This window comes from Episyrphus balteatus, chromosome 1, assembly GCF_945859705.1.
Source record: "Episyrphus balteatus chromosome 1, idEpiBalt1.1, whole genome shotgun sequence".
In the NCBI taxonomy this organism is placed as follows: Eukaryota; Metazoa; Arthropoda; class Insecta; order Diptera; family Syrphidae; genus Episyrphus; species Episyrphus balteatus.
The window spans coordinates 19,878,405-19,898,062 of record NC_079134.1 but is presented as its reverse complement, the minus strand read 5'-3'; the positions used below and the strand labels follow the sequence as shown (position 1 = coordinate 19,898,062).

The window sequence follows — 19,658 nt, the reverse complement described above, 5'->3', positions numbered from 1 at the left end:
TATAAGTTTGTGATAAATCACCCAAAAACACCCCTAAAAAACAAGGTGTTTTTCAAAAATTCATATTTCGAAACGCAGAGTGTTGGAAAAAAATACGTATCAGACGCCTATTTTTTTTCTCTCATCTTTCATCTGGCATCTTTAGACTTGTCAAAAAAAATTTCCTTCACCCAAAATCATCATCATAGCCCGAAAAAGTGTACAACGTTCAAACAAAAAATTGAAATTTTTTGCCGCACTGCGAAAGTGCGAGAGTGTAACGTTAGAAAATGGCGTCACTTTTTTGTGGTGGCTGCCATGGTTCATCGATTTATGAGACGTTATCACGTCAAAAAAAAAAGAAACACCAAAGTGAGAAACGGCAAAATGTCACAGTACCTCTTTCACTTAAGCGTCGACTTATACTCGAGGATGAAAAGAGTAATTCAGATAAACGGGTTTCACTGTATTTTATTCAAAAGAACTTATACCATATTAAAACAAAAATGTTAAAACAAATATTGCAACAATAAAATTTACGTTTTGACCAAGGCTTGCAAATCTATCATGAACTTAGAAACTAGTTTGAATAATTTTTTTTAAACATGGAAATATTCTAACATAAGTTGAATAATTTTGAAAAAACTCATGTTTAATCTTTGCCCGGGCGCCACTTTTGTATGATTGTAATGTGAATAAAACTATGCTTCTCAGCTTTAAATTATATAAAATATGAAAGTTTTCTATATATTATGCAAATATGTGCTATAAAATAAGTAGAAAGCCTAACATTTACATCTATATTTCCATTAAAGCCAAAATTCCTAAAAACTTTTAACCCCTTAATCTAACCCAAAAATTTTCATATCTTTATTCAAAATATCGCAAAATGAAAATCCATTTCTACGCACAATATAATACACATTTACATGGTACGAGTGGTAGGTAGGCTTGGTGTAATGCAGTAGATATATTCCACAACAAGCTCTACCTTCGCAATATTCCTAAACTAAATTCTGCGGTATTCCAACCATCAACCGCAGCGTAAACATATTTCCGTGCAAATCCACTTCATAAATCCCAAACGAAAACTGTCAAGGCTTACAACGTATATACAGTTAGAGAGTATACATGGGGAATATAGCCGTAAGCTTGTTATCATAAAACAGGGAAACAATATCATAAAGGAACCATAAACAGGATACAATTTAATAATATCTCCCCGCACTCCATAAACGAAAAACGAATATGTGAACCACCCAGTGCTGCATAGCTATATTGAAAGTCATACATCCCGTTGGCGTTTGCTGACTTCGACAAAACAGCCATGACTCTGTCTGTGAGCCCCATTCAATGGCGCTCCCAAAACTCATATGAATGTATTGTGTACACGCGTGATATTCTACGTGTTATTTGTGTTAAAACTTTTTGGTGTAGGTATAAAGTTTTGGTGCGGTATGCATAAAGCAAAACAAGGATTCTTGTGCTTGTGACAAAATTTCATGTTTATCAGCGCTTCAGCAGTGTGGCAGACCCTTGGGGTTTTCCGGATTACTTCTGCCACATATTTCATGCTCCAAAATTTATATATTTTTGGTTATAACTTGATATCACGAACACCGAGCGAGCTAAAATTGAAGGGAAGGAAAAAAAGGGTTGAAAAACTTGACTTTAACACAGGAAATTCCGTCCCCTGGTTTATACAAGCAAGCTCTGTGTATTGTTATGGCGTGCAACAGTGTCGCGCATACTTTCAATAGGATACAAAGTTAATAAACTTGTCAAAATCTCTCAAGTTCTTGTGTATACTTTGTGTGCCTGGGTAAATATTGTGGATTGTTATGATATTGCATTTTGGCAAACACAGAAAGAGAGTTTGAGGGACGTGGAAGTTTTAACAGATTGAGAGAGTGTACATTGTAAAAAGTTATACCAAAAGATGTGTTTTGTGTGTTTTTCGGTTTTTTGAAAGCGTGAACGGAATTTGAAAAGATTTTATTAAGTATTGATTTTTTTTTTCTCTTTCTTAACAACGGAAATTCTTGTAGCGGGATGTTTTTTTTTAGGTACAAGAAAAGAGATTTTGATGCTTCTTTATATATTCTGTTTATTTCTATAGAAGGCGGCACTGGATAATAGTGAATAACCGCCGCGTTTTAAATTTTGTCATGTTGAATGGTTTAATATTTTATAATTCATTACAAATTTGGAGGTCAAATTTCATATAGTTTTTCTATAAATACAATTCACACTCATTTATACCGCAAAATATAATTTTGGGAACACACAATTAAATGACCATGTGCATGTTAAGCGTCCGGGAATGGTCGATATTAAAAAGTAACACTTCGGATGCCACAAGTTAGATCGGATATTGTTAAGAAATTCGACTTGAACGCTAGTTCACTCTCACTTTCTTGGAGAGATCATAAAAAACAACTAACAATTGAAGAGTTATAGTAGTAACTTGTAACGTGCCTTCAGAATGACGTTACTGATGTGTTTAATTTTGCAAGATAGTACCTAACCGTTGTTTTTTGAAAATTCCTGACGCTAAATAACTTTGAAGACGATTTACACAATTATATAAGTACGAGAATAGAATTTTTGATCATGGTGCAGTCTTGGTGCTGCGGTCGGTGGTGCACCGATTTTTTTCAAACAAAATGAAATGGTGCGAACATGGTGCAGTCGTGGTGCGGCGCACAGTGGGAAAAAAGTGGAAAAAACTCATTTGTGTGAAAGCTGGATTTTTGTATATGTTGGAAGTTTTTCTTACAGTAATTATGTTGTAGAATCAGGATGTGAAAGCATTTCTTTCAAAAAAAATTTCTAGATTTAGAAATTTGTATTCAGAGTTGAAAAATTATGACAACTGATGTAAATACGAGTATTTTTCAAATGGAATAAAATCAGTTAAATTTTGACTATTCAAAAAAATTTTTTTTTAAATATATTAAAAATAAACAATTTAACAATATCAGTTACAAGTTTAGCGGAAAAAAAAATTTTTCGATTTTTCATTTTAAGAATACTTAATACGGAATTTTGAGTTCAAAAATTGTTTTAACTACTTCCTCTGTTTGCCTCTATGGGCGGACTCATATCATATGATAGTGTTGAATCTCAGCAACATTTGACACCAAAAATCTTATCCTAGTTCGCCCTAATAAACTTTTTAGAGCAATTTGAAGCTAAGCAAATGTAAAAAAAACGTATTTTCTAAAAAAGCAGATTATAATAAAAAATGGAAAGATTTTTTTAAAAATCATATGTTTTAATATGTATTTTGATCCGATGAATTCAAATCTGACGTTAGTTTGAAAATACCTACATATTGAAAAAGAAAATCGAAAAATACATCAAAAATGGACGGTTTTTAACGTTTTGTGCAATTTATTTAAAATTGTATGGGGTTTACGAATAGTAGATTCACAGCCATTTCCTGAATCGAAACTTAAACATTTATGTTCTAAATAAACTCTTATGTGGTAGAGAGGAAAAAGGAGAGAATAGGAGCTTATGTTCAAGTTAAATTATTTAAGTTTCGTTTCAGCAAATGGCCCTCAGAGCACAAAAAAACTAAAATAAAGATATAACTAAAATTAAAACCTACAAATTGTTTCTTAAATTTCTTCCTAAGTCTTAAACAATAATTAAGCTTGCAAGAAAATATTATTTTGGTTTCCTTGCTTTTAATAATCTTGCCTGAAAATTTCATTAAAATCGGTTCAGTGGTTAAGGTTTAATTGAGTTTTTTTCCAGTTCCTCATACAACCTGAATAACGGTTTCTATTAGAACTATTTTCCTTCTTTCAAGACCTGTTTAAATCTTTTCGTTATCTTTTTAATTCCCCGAGATATCTTAAAATGTAGTAAGTGGGTTCGGCTTCATATATCAAAAAGGAGAAAATGGTATAATTTATATGGTAGATATACCATGCCAAACAACTTAAGATATCTCAGGCAGTAAAAAAGATATCGAAAAGATTTAAACAGGTCTTGAAAGAAAGAAAACTGTTATTATATAAACCGTTACTAAATATGTTCAGACAATTTTACTTATATAAACGAACAAGGTAAGAAATAGTCAAGAAAAAAACTTTTTTTGCATTTTCTAACGGTAATATTTCAAAAACAGGAGCTGATTAAATTTTTATGGCTTCGGATTCGAGTTCAAAACATCGAAAACGTACTGCAAGTCACGTTGTCTTCGTTAAATTTCATACAAAAGTACTAGTTTTCGACTTTTTTCAACTTAAATAGCCATTTTTCACTTTAGTAGGCGGGGCAGTGGGCGGAAATTACTGGTGTTGATTTATCTCCTTATTTCCTATTATTCCTAAAAATTTCATTAAAAACGGTCCAGTAGTTTAGATTTTACGGAGTTTTTTTTTCACTCTCCCATACAAGGTTCCCCACTGTGGCGGCGCACATAGGAGTATTTGTAGTAAAAACCTGGTCACAAGTCGATTTTCTGAAAATCAAAATTGACACCAAAAAGTTTGGCAAAGTGAGTGCAAAACAAAACTTGTGTCAATATTCTGCACTCATTTTTTTGTTTTTCGATGGTGTCTTGTTAAAAAATGAGTTCAAAGTTAACTGTTACATCTACCTCATTTTTATTTGAATGCGAAGTATTTTGGTAAGTGTTATTCTATATGCTAAATCGAAGTGTTGTGATAGAAATCTAAACAAATTTAAATGGAGAATTCTTTTTCAGTTATTTATTAACGATATTAATAAAGTTTTGAAAATGTTAGATTGTTTTTTCTATTTTAATTCGGGCTTAGAACTAGTATCTAAAAACTTGATATTTTTGTTAAGTTATTATTTGAACTTTAATGATTTTGTTTTAGTATACCCCGTTATTCTGCGATGAATTGAAACTTATGAGTTAGTTTATATATTCTTTAACACAATGCAACAAAAATTGGGTGCTCTTAAGTGCTCTTTAGAGAATCGAGGGTCAATTAGTTTTTCACTTTCTGATAGAAAATACTCCTTACTTTATGCAACGTTTTTTATTTTTAAATTAAATTTAGTGATGTTATTAGTGTATTTTATTTTGGGTGATCTTAATTAAGGTTGGGGAAGAGAGAAAAGAAACTGAGAACTGCGTATTATTGATTAGGACAAAAATTTGAGAAAAATAATGTCGACAGGCGGAGTACAGGCCATTAATCAATTTTTTAAGTTTTTGGTAAAAAAATAAAAATAACAAAATCTAGGTTTATATTGTATTTTTTTGTAGGAATACTCATTTTAAACAGAAATAATAACAAAAACCACGGAAAATAATTATGGCCAGGTTTTTGATGACAATACTCCTATGTGCGGCGGTGTGGTCTGTGGTGCAGCCGAATTTTTTTCATATTTGTTAATTTTTTTCGAAACGAAATGGTGCAGACTTGGTGCAGAGGCTTAGAATTTTTTTAAATGGTGAGAACGTGGTGCAGCGGTGGTGCGGCGGAGTCCCAGAACCTGTTATAATACAAAATGGCGTAGGTAAGTATGTTTGAAAATAAATTGATTAAATTAAAAAATATGAATATGAGATAAATTTCGGACTAATTTCAGATGTTGATATGAAAAGTCATAATTGTGTTGAGAATATATTGAGCTTTCTTAACTAACCTTTGACACTAAAACCAAGACTGATTACTGACTGACTGTCAAATAAAATTACCATATAAAATAATTTTTTTAATCATCTCATACATATTTTGACTTTTAAAGAGTTCATAAGTATTAATAATACAGTCAAATAAGGAGAAAAAAGGGGTAAATCTCGGAATGAATGTTAGTAGACATTTTTTTTGCTCAATATCTTCCTTTTGCCATTCTATAACATATCTCAAAAGTCTAGAAAAATCTCATGTCCGCTTGTCGCGATTTCAAGGTCAAATCGCGAAATGGAGATTTTCAAAATTAGCAAAAATAGGCTATGGTATTATATACACATAATGATACATGATTTCAAGGTATTTTTTAATGCTGATTCCAAAAAATCTAAAATCAAAACAATCTCACGTCTCTGGAAAAAGTTATACCAGTTTTTCATCTGTCAACTCATATTATTATAACAGTTGCAAGCTTACTGCCGAAAAACCCTTAAAAGTTATGGTAGATGGACCAAATTTTGCATGAAGATTTAAGAATCCATCATTATTAAAAATCAAAACAATCCATTACAAAAAAATATATACCTACGAAATAATGGTATTTTTTGATGGAGGGGCAAATTTTAGGATATGCACTAAAGAAGATTCTTGTTCATCTTAGGAATAAGTGCTAATAGGCTAATTTTTTCATTTTAATCTTTGTTTGGATATTCTTTAACTACCCTCAAAAATCTAAAAAAAATCTCATGTCCGCAAGTCCTAATTTTCTTGGTTTGAAAATAAGGTGCAGATTTTAAAAAATTAATAAGAAAAGTTTAAATTTTTATATGTATACCAACATAAGCGACGTGATTTAAAGGTTTTTTTTAACACTTATTCCAACAAAACCCACAAACAAGTCAACAAGACCATCCCTGAAAAGTAATGCACCCTATTCATGTTGATCTGACACAAATATCTGAAGTGTAGTTTTTCAATTTTTTAAAATCTGCACCTTATCTTCAAACCAAGAAAATTAGGACTTGCGGACATGAGATTTTTTTTTAGATTTTTGAGGGTAGTTAAAGAATATCCAAACAAAGATTAAAATGAAAAAAATAGCCTTAGCACTTATTCCTAAGATGAACAAGAATCTTCTTTAGTGCATATCCTAAAATTTGCCCCTCCATCAAAAAATACCATTATTTCGTAGGTATATATTTTTTTGTAATGGATTGTTTTGATTTTTAATAATGATGGATTCTAAAATCTTCATGCAAAATTTGGTCCATCTACCATAACTTTTAAGGGTTTTTCGGCAGTAAGTTTGCAACTGTTATAATAATATGAGTTGACAGATGAAAAACAGGTATAACTTTTTCCAGAGACGTCAGATTGTTTTGATTTTAAATTTTTTGGAATCAGCATTAAAAAATACCTTGAAATTATGTATCATATGTGTATATAATACCATAGCCTATTTTTGCTAATTTTGAAAATCTCCATTTCGCGATTTGAACTTGAAATCGCGACAAGCGGACATGAGATTTTTCTAGACTTTTGAGATATGTTATAGAATGGCAAAAGGAAGATATTGAGCAAAAAAAATTTTTACTAACATTCATACCGAGGTTAAACCCTTATTTGACTGGATTATAAAGTATCTCAACAAAAATTGTTACTTATCAAAAAAAAAAACACATAGAAAGATTATTTCAAATGACTCCCTTTCCACTAACAGTCACATTGAAAACTCCTACTTCACTCTTAAAAGTCGCCTCCATTATTAAAACATCAGAGAATGTTAAATAAGTGAAGTGAATAGAATTTATTTCAATTTTATGCTAACAAATTAACGCATTAAATTAATGCCATTGTTGTTGCTTCGGACACGGACGCATCCAAATAGTTTGTCTTATCAAAACCCAACTCTCCGAAGGTACATGCGTGAAGCACAGCGCGCAGGTGATAACTCGGGGGCGTTAATAAATTACTCATAAATTTCCACTAAAAAAAGTTAAAACGCGCGTAAGTTTGTAAGTGATGGCCCAAATGAATAAGGATAAAGATAGCTCGATTGTGTTGTGTGTAGATACGCAATAAGCATTTGTTGTGCCTCTAGGAAAGTGTGAAGTGAAGTCATGGTTATAGTCTTGGGTTATTATACTAAATAAAGAATGGGATTTCGGACAGAGACAGCGTGCTATTGTGATCTTGCACACAAGATATTATACTCAAATACTATTTATCGTACCTGCTGGCTTGCTTGGTTGCATGCCTTCGGGGACCTCAGGTGAATGCTAATGATTTGTTTTTGTTTACATCTGCTTAAATATTTTCTATTTTAATAATGAAAAAAAAAAAAGTGATAAAATTAGGTTCCAAATTGTCTGTATTTATTATCTTAGTTTTTGAGTAAAAAATGTATAGATTATTTGATTAAAGGAATTATGAGGGTGGAGAACTCAAACCCTTATAGAACATTTTATAAAATGTGTAAATGCGTGATATCACATGATCAATCAATTGAACGCCCCCTATAAGATGTGTGAACGAATTAGAAGCTAGAAGTAATAAAAAGACAACAATGTCGCTAATTTGATGTGACAGTAGATCCTTTTGGGTCAAGAATTTGGGTTTAAGATAAGTATAGGAAAAAGTACCTATAGAAAAACTGGACAATGGTCATTTTAAACCTTTAACAGAGCTGTCAGGAAAAATAAGAGAAAATAATGATCTGTCTTACAGTATGTGATACCGTCACAGTCATAGTGATTAAATATGCATATTGATGGGTGTGAGAGTTCACTTAAAGATGAAAATGGATTGGGGTCAAAATTCTGACGGGATCAAAATTCTTTTTTTCTCAGTTCTGGCTTTCAAAACTCTGCTTTCCACAATTCTGTTGCTTTTGGAGTTTGGATCGATGTTAATTAAATTTAAATTTCAAGATTCCAACGTACTAATGGAGTAAGTTGAAAATCCAGTCATTTATCTTCTAAACGGTTAAAGCAACCGATTTGATGCCAAGGTCTTTTTTGTAGAACATTTAAGCCCTTACAATAATCCATCTTACTAATTTAATAATAATGACTTTTCAGTGAAGTAGAAAATTTTGAAAAGTAAAAAAGTTTTTATATTTTTGTTTAACTTTGACCTCGAATATCTTTCAAATGGTTAGATTAATAAAAAAAGTTATTTAGACCTTTTTTGTGGAGCAATTTGTTTCCTACAAGAATATGTCATGCGCGTTTGATTATTATAATTTTTCAGTTTGTTACAAAATTATGAACAAAAAACGAATTTTTAAAGATTTTCTTGATTTTTATACCTCAAATATCTACTAAACGGTTAGATAATTCAAAAAAGTGTATTTAACCTTTTTTGTAGAACGTTCAATTTTCTACAAGAATATGTAAAAAAAATTGGCTAAAAATTCAATTAATAAAAAAAATATTTTTTTTTTATTGGAAGCTTGATGTAAAAATGGAAAATTGAAAAGCGGAGGACGTTCCCACTAAGATAAAGAGCTCATATTTGGTGAGTATATTCTAGAGGTGTCTTGCAATCGAGTTTTCGAGGTACCAAATAAAAAAAAACGAATTTCGATTTTTTTTGACCCACCCTAATATTTATGCGAGAACGTGAAACTATGCTAGTAGTAGTACTTCGTAAAAACTTTATGTACCTAAACTTATACGAAAATGTTTTTGTTACTAGCCAAAAAAAATTAATAAAAATTTTATATGAAGCTATAAAATATTTTTTTTTTTTTTATTCGGATTAAATTTACTTTTCAATTATAAAGATAAAGAAATAAGAACACTGGGTTGAGTTGAAAAGTAAGTATCATAAATAAAAACACTTTTAATTTCAAAGTGAACGTTTTTGGATTGCTTTTAAAAGTGCACATTTTAATTTTTTAAGCAAGCCATTTCAAATTTAAGTTAAAAACCCTTTAAATTTTAAAGTGCACGTTTTTGAATGGACTTTAAAAGTGTACCATTTAACTTTTAAATCAAACCATTTTAAATTTATTTTAAAAATGAACGCTTTATAAACACTATTTACATTTTGTTTTAAACACTTTCAAATCATATTTAAAAGTGTCATTTTGAAATCTAAAAGCGTTTTTATTTTAAAAGTGAGCGAATTTAAAATTTAACGATTTCACTTTAAAATTTGAAATGTTTCGCACTGACGCGACGTGAAAAATTTACAGTTTTACCCAAATCAAACAGTTTTATGAGGATTTATCAAAATTGGCTTATAAACAATAAAAAATGTTTTTTTAAATTTTTTCTCAAAAAAAAGTTGTCAATGCAAATTTTGGTACATATCTTATTTATTGTGACAAAGATAAAACCTTCGTTTTATTATTTAATTTTATTTTTTTACTTTAAATTTATTTTTGACCATCAAACTCATGTTGCACAATCAGAACAGAAAAAACAAATTTATTCGATAAATTGATCTCCTTTGCCAATATAATCCAACGCAATTAAATAAAATATCAAAAAACAATATAAAATGCACAAAATTACAACAACACCTCTGTTCTCCTCTGTTTCTGTGGATGTGATAAAAATAATATTAATTTTCTTTTTCTTAAATGCCAATTGACACAATTCTTATGCAAATTCCGATCACTCGAGAAAAACAAAATATAATCTTAATTGCTTTATTGAAATTAATCGAATTGAATATATTTGCCAAATCACAATAAGAAAAAAAAAAATTACATTAAAAGGTCATCTCAAATTGAAACGGTAAATCCAATAGATACAAAAAATAAAAACTATTTAAATACCTAGACGACGAAATATCAAAGTGAAAATATTTCAATTATAAAAAAGAACAACAAAAAAATTAAAAAAAAAAAAACCCAAACAATTTGAGAAATAAAATTAAAAAAATAAAAATAATTATTTTTGTTTTTATCTAAAATTATCCTTGCAGCCAAAAAAAATACTCAAAGAACATGTCAATCTGCCTCTTGCAAGTCGCAACGCTAAGGTGCGTCCTCAGTCCTCATCAGCCTCACACATTTTTCTTCACAATCTCAATTTGAATCTGAATATTTGAATCTGAATTTCGACATCTTCTGAATCTGATTCTAAAAAACTTCTCTCGATAACTGACGTGTTGTGCACAATCTAGCAGCCAGTCCAACATGTGCCAATTTCATATCGATGCAATTTTCCTTTATGTCAATAATCTAATTTTAAATTATTCTTATAAAAGAATGTTTTGTCGATCATTGGCGTATTATGCGCACATCCTGTATAATTCTATATAGAGACTGATCGTGTGCGTGTGTATGAGAGTGTTTAATAGTGACTATTAAGTGTGAGGTGTGACGTTTTGTCACTCGCGCATCCTATAAAAGAAGTGACAGATGCGAAACGCTTGCGGAACGCAGGAGTTTTGTCTGTTGAATTGATTGTTGGAATATCTTGGAAATTGGCCAGAAAATTGGTGAAATAAATTCCCTTTGTCGTAAATCACTTATTTATAAAAAAAAATTGTTATTGTTTTTTTTTTTGCGGATCTCATGATGATGCACATCCACTAAATTGTTTTTGTTTATTTTTTTTTCATTAAATTCTTGTTTGGTTGTTTTTAAAAAAGATTTTATTTGTTTTTATGTTGAAATGCTTGCTTATAGTTTAAGACAGATAGAATTTAGTAATAAGCTATTTTTATTTGATTCTAGTGCAATTGCACATTCACATTCAATAAGCCTAAATAATTTAGTGAACAATCATTCGATCGATTATTGTCTTTGATTGTTTTTTTTTTTTTTTTTTTTTTTTAATTGGAATCGTGAAAGGGGCAGACACGAGTGATTCAAATGAATTTATAGTGATTATTTGAGTCGCACCAGGAATTAAAGATTTCTTTTGCAAAATGATATCAAATTTATTTTTAAATTTGGTATTTTGCACTTTATGTGCAGAGAAAAATATCATGGTTCGAATATTTTGTTTTGTTTTGTTTTTTAATTGATGTAAATCAGCGTAAAAAAATAGAATGATTGTTGTATGAATTGCAAATTCGATACATGAGTCATATTTTATTCCAAAGATAAATTGAATCATTATTAAAAAAGAACATGATAGATTTGTATCTGAATTATTTTAAAGCTATAATTTCGTTTAAACTATTAACAGAGTTGCTAAATATTAAAAAATTAAATTTAGTTCGTGACTTATGTTGTTTTTTTACTACAATCACACATGACCGTTTTTTTTTTTCCAAATCTGATTTTCTGATTTTTTTCAATGAATATAACTTTTTTATAATAAGAAATAAAATTTTGAAAAAAAAAATAATTTTTGGATTTTTTAAAAAAATTTGAGAAATCAAATTTTTGAAAACGGGACATTGAATTTTTTTGAAATTTTAGTTTTAGATGTTGATTAGTAATTAAGTAATGGCATTCCAATTTAATATTTTTAATTTTTTTTTTCAAAATATTATTTAAAAATATATAGGCATACCTAATAAGTTTTTTAAAAAACGGCCCTAAGGATTTTTAATTTTTTTTTTTTCCAAAAATGCATAAATAAAATTGCATACTTATATTTCGGAACTCAATTTGTTTCCAGATGTTGTTTTTTACCTTTGAAAAACGAAATTTTTGTTTATTTTTTACATACACTGAAAATAATAAATTTCGCAAAATTACGAAAATCGTTTCATACACTACATTTTCGTTGGCTCAACGAAAATATGTAATTTTTCGTAATATGAAAACCTTCATCACTTAATGAAAACATTTCATAAACCTTTTCTCCCTTTTTAGAGTCAAGAAATCTAATTTAATGAAAATATTCATTTATTCATCACTTAACGAAAAATTTCATACTCATTTTACGGAAAAAAATTGTTTAAAAAATTAATTTTTTAGTATTTTGATCAAAATTTTCATTAAGTTACGAAATAATTCATCAACTTATGAAACTCAACATTAGCTAACAAAAATGTTCATCAGTTTTAAAAACAAATAATTGTTTTATGAAAATTCTTCATATACTAATGAAATATTACATCAGCTTACGCAAAAATACATCAGTTAACGAAAATAAATCGTTACTTTACATAAAAAAAACATAGACTAACGAGAGCACTCGTATTTTCTTTTCTTGTGTGCATTTCTGGTATAGTTTAAATTCAACCGCGAAAGTGCGAAGACTTATTAAGCGGTATAAAAAAATGGTGTTTTTATAACCAAGCGCTCAAAAAGCTGATAAAAAACTTCTACTTAGCTGGTACTTGGGCCATTTACTCGAGCTTTTTATATGTAAGTAAAATTGTAAACTGACTTCCAATAATTTTGATTCACCTTCATCTTTTCAAAAATATTCAAAGGTTAACTTCAACGTTCTCAAATATATGGGAAGAGTGGATGAATGATGAGATTGAGAAATGTAAGTATAACCATTCTATTATTTTTTTCCAAATTTCATAAAAAAATTACAATATTAAAATTTTTTTTTATTTCTATTTTATTTCAGATTCAAAAGATGTCAACCTAATGGGTACATAATTCCGACCCAAAAAACCCAAATATTCATTTATGTACCTCCTTAAGAAGAGTAGATATATTTTTCCAGGTTTTTTATGATTTTAATTTAATTTTTTTATTCCATGTATTTAATTTAGAATATCCCCCATCAATAAAAATTCAAAAATTAAAATTCAAAACATGTTTTTTTAATGGTTAAACAATTTTGCTCCACTCCACTTTTTTTTAATTTCAGGTTTTAATTCCAAATTTTAGGGAAGAAAAATGAACGAAAAATTTCGTAGGATTACGAAAATAAAGTAGGTAAGTATAATCTACTAAAAGAATAATTAGTACAACGAAAAGTTTCGTTAGCTAACGAATATTTTTTCGTGATTTAATTAAAATATTCATAAAATTAACGAAAAAATTCGTTAGCTTACGAAAGTTTACGTTAATTGATGAAAAAAATTCGTAAAGTGATGTAAAAATTCATTAACTCTAGATAAAAAATTTTTATGAAAAATTTCATTAAAATACGACAGTTTTCGTTAATTGATGAATTTCTTCGTTAACGTATGAAAGCCATTTCGTTGAGCCAATTAAATTTTTCATCGGCTGAAAATTAATTAAATTTTCGTTGGCTCAACGAATTTTTTCGTTGTATTTACGCAAGGATTTGGTTCAGTGTAGGTACCTATAAATTGTCTAAATTTCAATCACGAAAGCTCGTGCGACCCAGTCGTGCATTTTATTTTTACTCTGTTTAAGCTTTTTAAGATGGCAAAATAACACTATCTGAATACTTTTTGACTTACTAAAAATAAGTTGGGGGATTATTTTAAAGATATCCACCAATATTTATCTTTCAAGTTAGGTTAATCGACATGGTTTAAGGCTAAATCATAGACAGTTTAGTAACCTATAAAACACTATTGTCCGACCGAAGGTCGATTTTCAGCCGAAGCCTAAGCCGAATTATTAGGCTGAAAGAAAATTTTCGGCCGAAGCCGAAGCCCAAGGTTGAAAAAAGTCAAGAATTCTCCTTTCCAATTTGATACAAATATCATTTTTATTTACTTATTTATGATGGCACACATGTGTTTTGAAATTTTTGAATACCTACCGAAGAAAAGATTGCAATCTTTTCTTCGGTATTCAAAAATTGTCACACTGCACTGGTCACTTTTCATGTGTTTATACTTCCGGTATAACTCGAAAAATAAGTCAAACTTTAGAATTTTACCTAATTTTTGGAAATTAGATCTTTCAAATAAACATTTTTAGAAAATTTAATAAATATGTACGTATTTAAAAAAAAACAATTTTTTAAAATAGATATTCAAAATGTTAACTAAATCGTTATTTATTCTATTCTGAGCATAGCTAAACGAAAAATTAATTAAAAAAAAATAAAAAAAAAAAGTATAATCTTTTGATCGAAAAAATGCTTTTTAACTTTCAATGCAGTGGTGCAATCGGTTTCGTATAGATAGCCCTTTGGGAACCCTGTATCCAATTTTGTTTATGGCCTCTCCTTCCTCGAAGATGAAATGTTTTGGGGTCCCTAACCTTCTTTAACAAAAAATTAATAAAAACTCTTAAAATGACACAGAATTTAAAATAGTTTCATAATTTCTAGTATCATCTTAATCACAATGATTTTCCTTCTCAAGGCTTTACTTTGCTGCTTGATAAGATATTTTGTTACGAATATGTACAAAAATAAATATTTTTCAAACAATAAAATTTTTTAACAAAAATAAAAGAATCGTTGGCTCTAATGTTTTTATATTCTCCCATATTCTTATTGAAAATCTTCAAAACTATAAACACATCCCAATACCATACACCACCCTTAAAGTCTATGACAACATCTTTGTATGTTTTTTTTTTTTTTTTGAAGGAAGTACTTTCAATTGAATCGTGCACCGAGAGCTCAATTTTCAAATACTTGTATGTTTGTTTAAAGTTGGTTAATGTAGATACCTTACCTACCTACGAACTACGACACAACAACAACAACAGCATCCAGACCCGCCAACAAAAAACTAACAAACGCCTTACCAAAGGACAATTGCCGCACAACATTATAAATTCCCATCTAAATGTGGCGCCCACAAAAACATCCTCCCTATATGTATGTCTCAATAGCAGCGTCTTCTCTTCCTCTATGGCTTAAACAGAACAGAGCCAAATGCTGCTGCAACTCCCGAACCACCCGATTTCTTGTACAAATCGCGGATATATTACATTACATCTTAGGACCATACCGGGAGGAGACGACCGACACACAACGCGCCATGACCAAAGATCCAAACCAAACCCTATACAATAAGCCATAACCAAGCTTTGTGTACATTTATACCTCTCTGTTGCATCCAAGCATTGACTGCATCATCATCAGCAACGGCGGTCGTAGAATTGGACATAGAACCCAAAACAAACATCTTCACAAGAGGAGAGCCTTGAATTCTTTTTCCAGATTCTTTGATTCCCGACTTGCATTTTAGATCTTTTTTGTTTTGTTTTGTTTGTTGTTGTTTTTGTACTAAGTCAAGGCCTGGTGGATCTTATAGAGAAGTAAGTTCCGTGTATCTATACTTTGGGACTCTTGCAAGTCGGAATGAAAGAAACTCATTTAGCTCTGGAGCGACTTAGTCAGCGAATCGAATTAATTTTGTGCACAAAAAAACTCGCAGGAAATACCCCAAGTTCAGGTGAACACACAAAAAACACCAGCACAGAACAACCACACATCAGCTGCAGCATCAGTGTGGTGCAGTGGTGCATCAGCAAAAGAGAGATGTTGGCTTTACTGCGCGCCAATGATGTTAAGCGTAGGATAAAATGTTATTAACCAACAAATGAGAATTAAAAAAAAGTTGAAAAAAAAAAAATAACTTCAGGATCTTTGCAACATTTGCAGCGCATATGGGTAAATAATTTGGAACCTTCCTCTTTGCTGGCTTGAAAGAAGTCCAAACGACGACCATGAGAATTGAAAAAAAAAAAATAAAAAAAAAATAACAAGGATAGACCAAGGAGAGATTCCCTCGCGATGATTTTTCGAATTCTGTATGCAAATAATCTAAAGTCACGATTTCATCGTTTGCCTCGCTGCTGTGGTGTGTCCTTACTTCCTTCGAGTAAAAAAGATGGGAGGATGCAGTTCAAAATTCTCTTACTCGTATGTGTATTTGATTGTACATTTTGGCCACTAGCAAGAAATTATTTAATGACAAACGGAAAAAACGACTTAGCAATGGCGCATATTGTCTCTGTTTTTTCGGGATTGGTAAAACAGGATGGGGCGGATAGTATCAGTTAAATCAGTATAATGTAGAGGTATCTTAGTAAAAAAAAAATGTTAAAACAAATGAAAAGACTTTTAAGTTCATTCGAAAAAACAAAAATGCATACTTTACAGAGACGAAGAGGCTAGACGCTAGAGGGTGTAATAAGACATTGTTTTTTCAATAAACCACATTATCTTCGATTTTATTTGCCCAGACCCAACAAAAGAAGAGGTTTTACTACTGAACATATTTTGCTCAAATTCACCTAGAGTCATTTGGCAGCCATTTTGTTTTTTTTTTACATAATTTAATTTTTATTTACCAACAAACTGATTTTTCTATATTCGTCAAATCTAACTTTTTTCTTTAAATATATTTTTCCAAGTAATAGTTGCAGACCTTATAAATATCTTTATTTTTTGCTTTATAATTTTTTATTCGTTTACGTCACCAACAGCTAAAAATAAAATACAACAATCTGAAAGAAAATTTGACCAGTTTCATTCTGTTTCTGTAGGTTTTAATAAAATTTTTTTTAATTTTTTTAATTTTTACTTTGCTCTGAAACTAACCTAAAAATGTTGAAAATTTTGATTTTTGACTAAAATGAAATTCTATTTCGTTGAAAAGCAAAAAATCTAACCATTCTTGCTTAGCCAACGTGTATTTTTTCGCCTTAAACCTCCGTTTTAGGAATGAATATTGACTTGTGACTCATTAATCATATACAAAATTAGCAATTTAATATAAAAAAATGTTGGTCACTATGGCGTATACGTATCATTTTTTTTTCCTTTGGAGTTAAAGTAATCAAAATGAAATCTTGAATTTTCTATTTTTAAACATCGATGAACCATGGCAGCATCCACAAAAAAGTGACGCCATTTTCTCCGGTTCTACCTGAAATTTTTAGCAGTGGGGCATAAATTTCAATCAAATAAACTATTAGAGATACGAAAATTTTCTTTACCTTATTTGATAGATAATAACCTAAAGTTTAATACAAATGAAGGATTTTTAAAAATTCAATCATTAAATAGGTTAAATAGTCATAAAACAAGTTTGCAAAAAAGTGGATATTTTCTTAACGCGACGTTGTAGAAACCTACACAATTGTAATTTAAAAAAAAATTCAAAAATACCACAAAACTCCTGTGGAGATCTGTTGCCGATGACCAGCTGTCAGTGTAGGAAGTACCGTAATCTCAGTCTAAAATTTCGACATGGTTAGCTTTAAAAAATTCTTACTTTTTTGTAGGCATTGTACAGATATGATTGGAGCATCATGTTAAAGCTGAAATAAAAAGCTTTCAGATGATATAAAATTTATTGTAGGTTGTCATATAAATGAATCGAATTTAAGGTAATGTAAAAAAATAATCATTTTCTTGTTTTTTTTTTATGAAAATTGATTGGGTTGAAAAAAATTCTAGCTTTGTAGATGTCGTACAGACATGGATGATGTAAATATTTTGAGCTCAAACAATAGACTTTCAGATCGTATAAAATTGATTATAGGTTGTCATATAAAAAATGGCTTTTTGTGTGATAAAAGTGATTTTTTCATTTTTTTTTCATAAAAAATGATTTTTTTTTTTAAAGTTTTTTATAATTTTTGCCCATTTTAAAAATTTAAGCATGATTTTATTCTAAAGAAGAAAAATTAAGCTTTTTAGTGGTATAATTTTTTTGTAAGCTTTCATAGCAAAAACTTGATATAATTAGAAAAGAGAAAAAAAGTGATTTTTTTAGCTTTTTGTTTTCTTCTACAAAACATACAGAAATAAATATGTTAGATCTTAGTCTCTAGCGTAAGTTTTTTACTATAAGAAGAAAGCTGACAAGAAATTAAATTTTAAATCTTTTTTTTTAACAAAAATACACAACCTGTTTTCTTATACGTTATCACGTAAAATTATCATGATTTTACAGACAACCACTTTTTTTCATTTTATGATCATTTTCTATTTTATAAAAAATATTGTTAAATGTTTCGATAAACCCTAAACTATAACAAACTCAAAATTGGTCAAGTTACAGTAATTTTTCGACAGGAATGTTGAGACACTGTCGACTTTCATTCGTTTGCAATTATCTCAAACAACATTTTTTTACCTAAACGTATGGTTTAACCCTTTAAAAAAGTCACTTGATAAGAAAATAAACTAAACAGCACGTATCCTACATAAATGTACTCTTATTAAAGCATGACCTTGAGTCATATGCATAAAAAGGTAGTACTTACTTTAAGTAAAAGGTGAAAGTAAATACTATAAATTCTAGTAAAAGGTAAAATTCATAGTATTTACTTAATTTCGTGTGCATAAAAAAAAGTACTTTTAGTAAATACTAAATCCATCCAAGTAAAAAATAGAATTCACACAAAAATGATAGTAGATACTCATTTTTTTAAATGATTGGTATTCGTTTTGTATTTAAGCCTAGTAGGTATGCTGCTGAAGCGAAACGAAAATTTTCTTGCAAAACAAGTCCAACGAAATTGTGAACGAAAAATTTTGTTTCAGCTTGGCCAACGAAATTTTTACCTATGCCCGAACCTTTGGAAAATTTAAATCATTCGTCACTTGCATTTAATTTGCCAGGTCATTTTATTTGCTAAAAGAGAGTTTTTTTTTTTGACTTTGGAGGCCTAGACAAATTTTCGTTTCGCTTTAGCAGCGTGCTAGGCCTTACAAATAAATTGTTCTGAAAGTTTTACCGTGTAATCCAATACAAATTTTTACTGTTTCTTAAATTTGAGTTGATGAACATCTGTTCGTGCTATTTTGTGAGTCAAAAGTAAACTTAACAGCAGCATAAAAAAATTACGATTTTGTAAAAAAAATTGTACCTAATGTGAAAAATTTAGACCGTAATTAACGGTATTTCACTTAGAACCTTTTTCTCGTAAGCGACACCACCGATTTCAATAAAAAAAATTGAACAAAAACGTTTTAGTAGCCTTTATATTAAAATAAAGCAAAATTTTCAATAAAATCATTTTTGTATTAAAAAAAAAAAATCGAAATTTTGTATGAAAAATCTATTTTGAAAACTGCTCAGTCAATTTTATTGAAGCTTTGTCTTTATTTATCAATTAATATCTTCTTTTTGATGGTATACCATTTTTTTGGTAAATTATATGAAAAAAAAAACTTCTTGTTAAAAAAGTGGCTCTAGTCTCTAGATTTCCAAACTTTTTTTTTCTAAAAATTCTTTGTGATGCATTCAAAAAAAGTTTTTTAGCTTTAAACCAAATTTTATATT

General features: G+C 29.4%; 2 long non-coding RNA genes across 2 annotated transcripts in view; both read left to right on the top strand.

Annotated features, from left to right (window-relative positions):
- The window catches only part of LOC129906043 (uncharacterized), an 81,773-nt gene that overhangs the window by 41,986 nt on the left and 20,129 nt on the right, over positions 1–19,658 (top strand). The window lies entirely within an intron of this gene.
- LOC129906042 (uncharacterized) lies at positions 12,776–13,254 on the top strand. Its single transcript, XR_008770709.1, has 3 exons — positions 12,776–12,888; positions 12,957–13,015; positions 13,103–13,254. It is a non-coding gene; the product is annotated as an uncharacterized LOC129906042 (long non-coding RNA).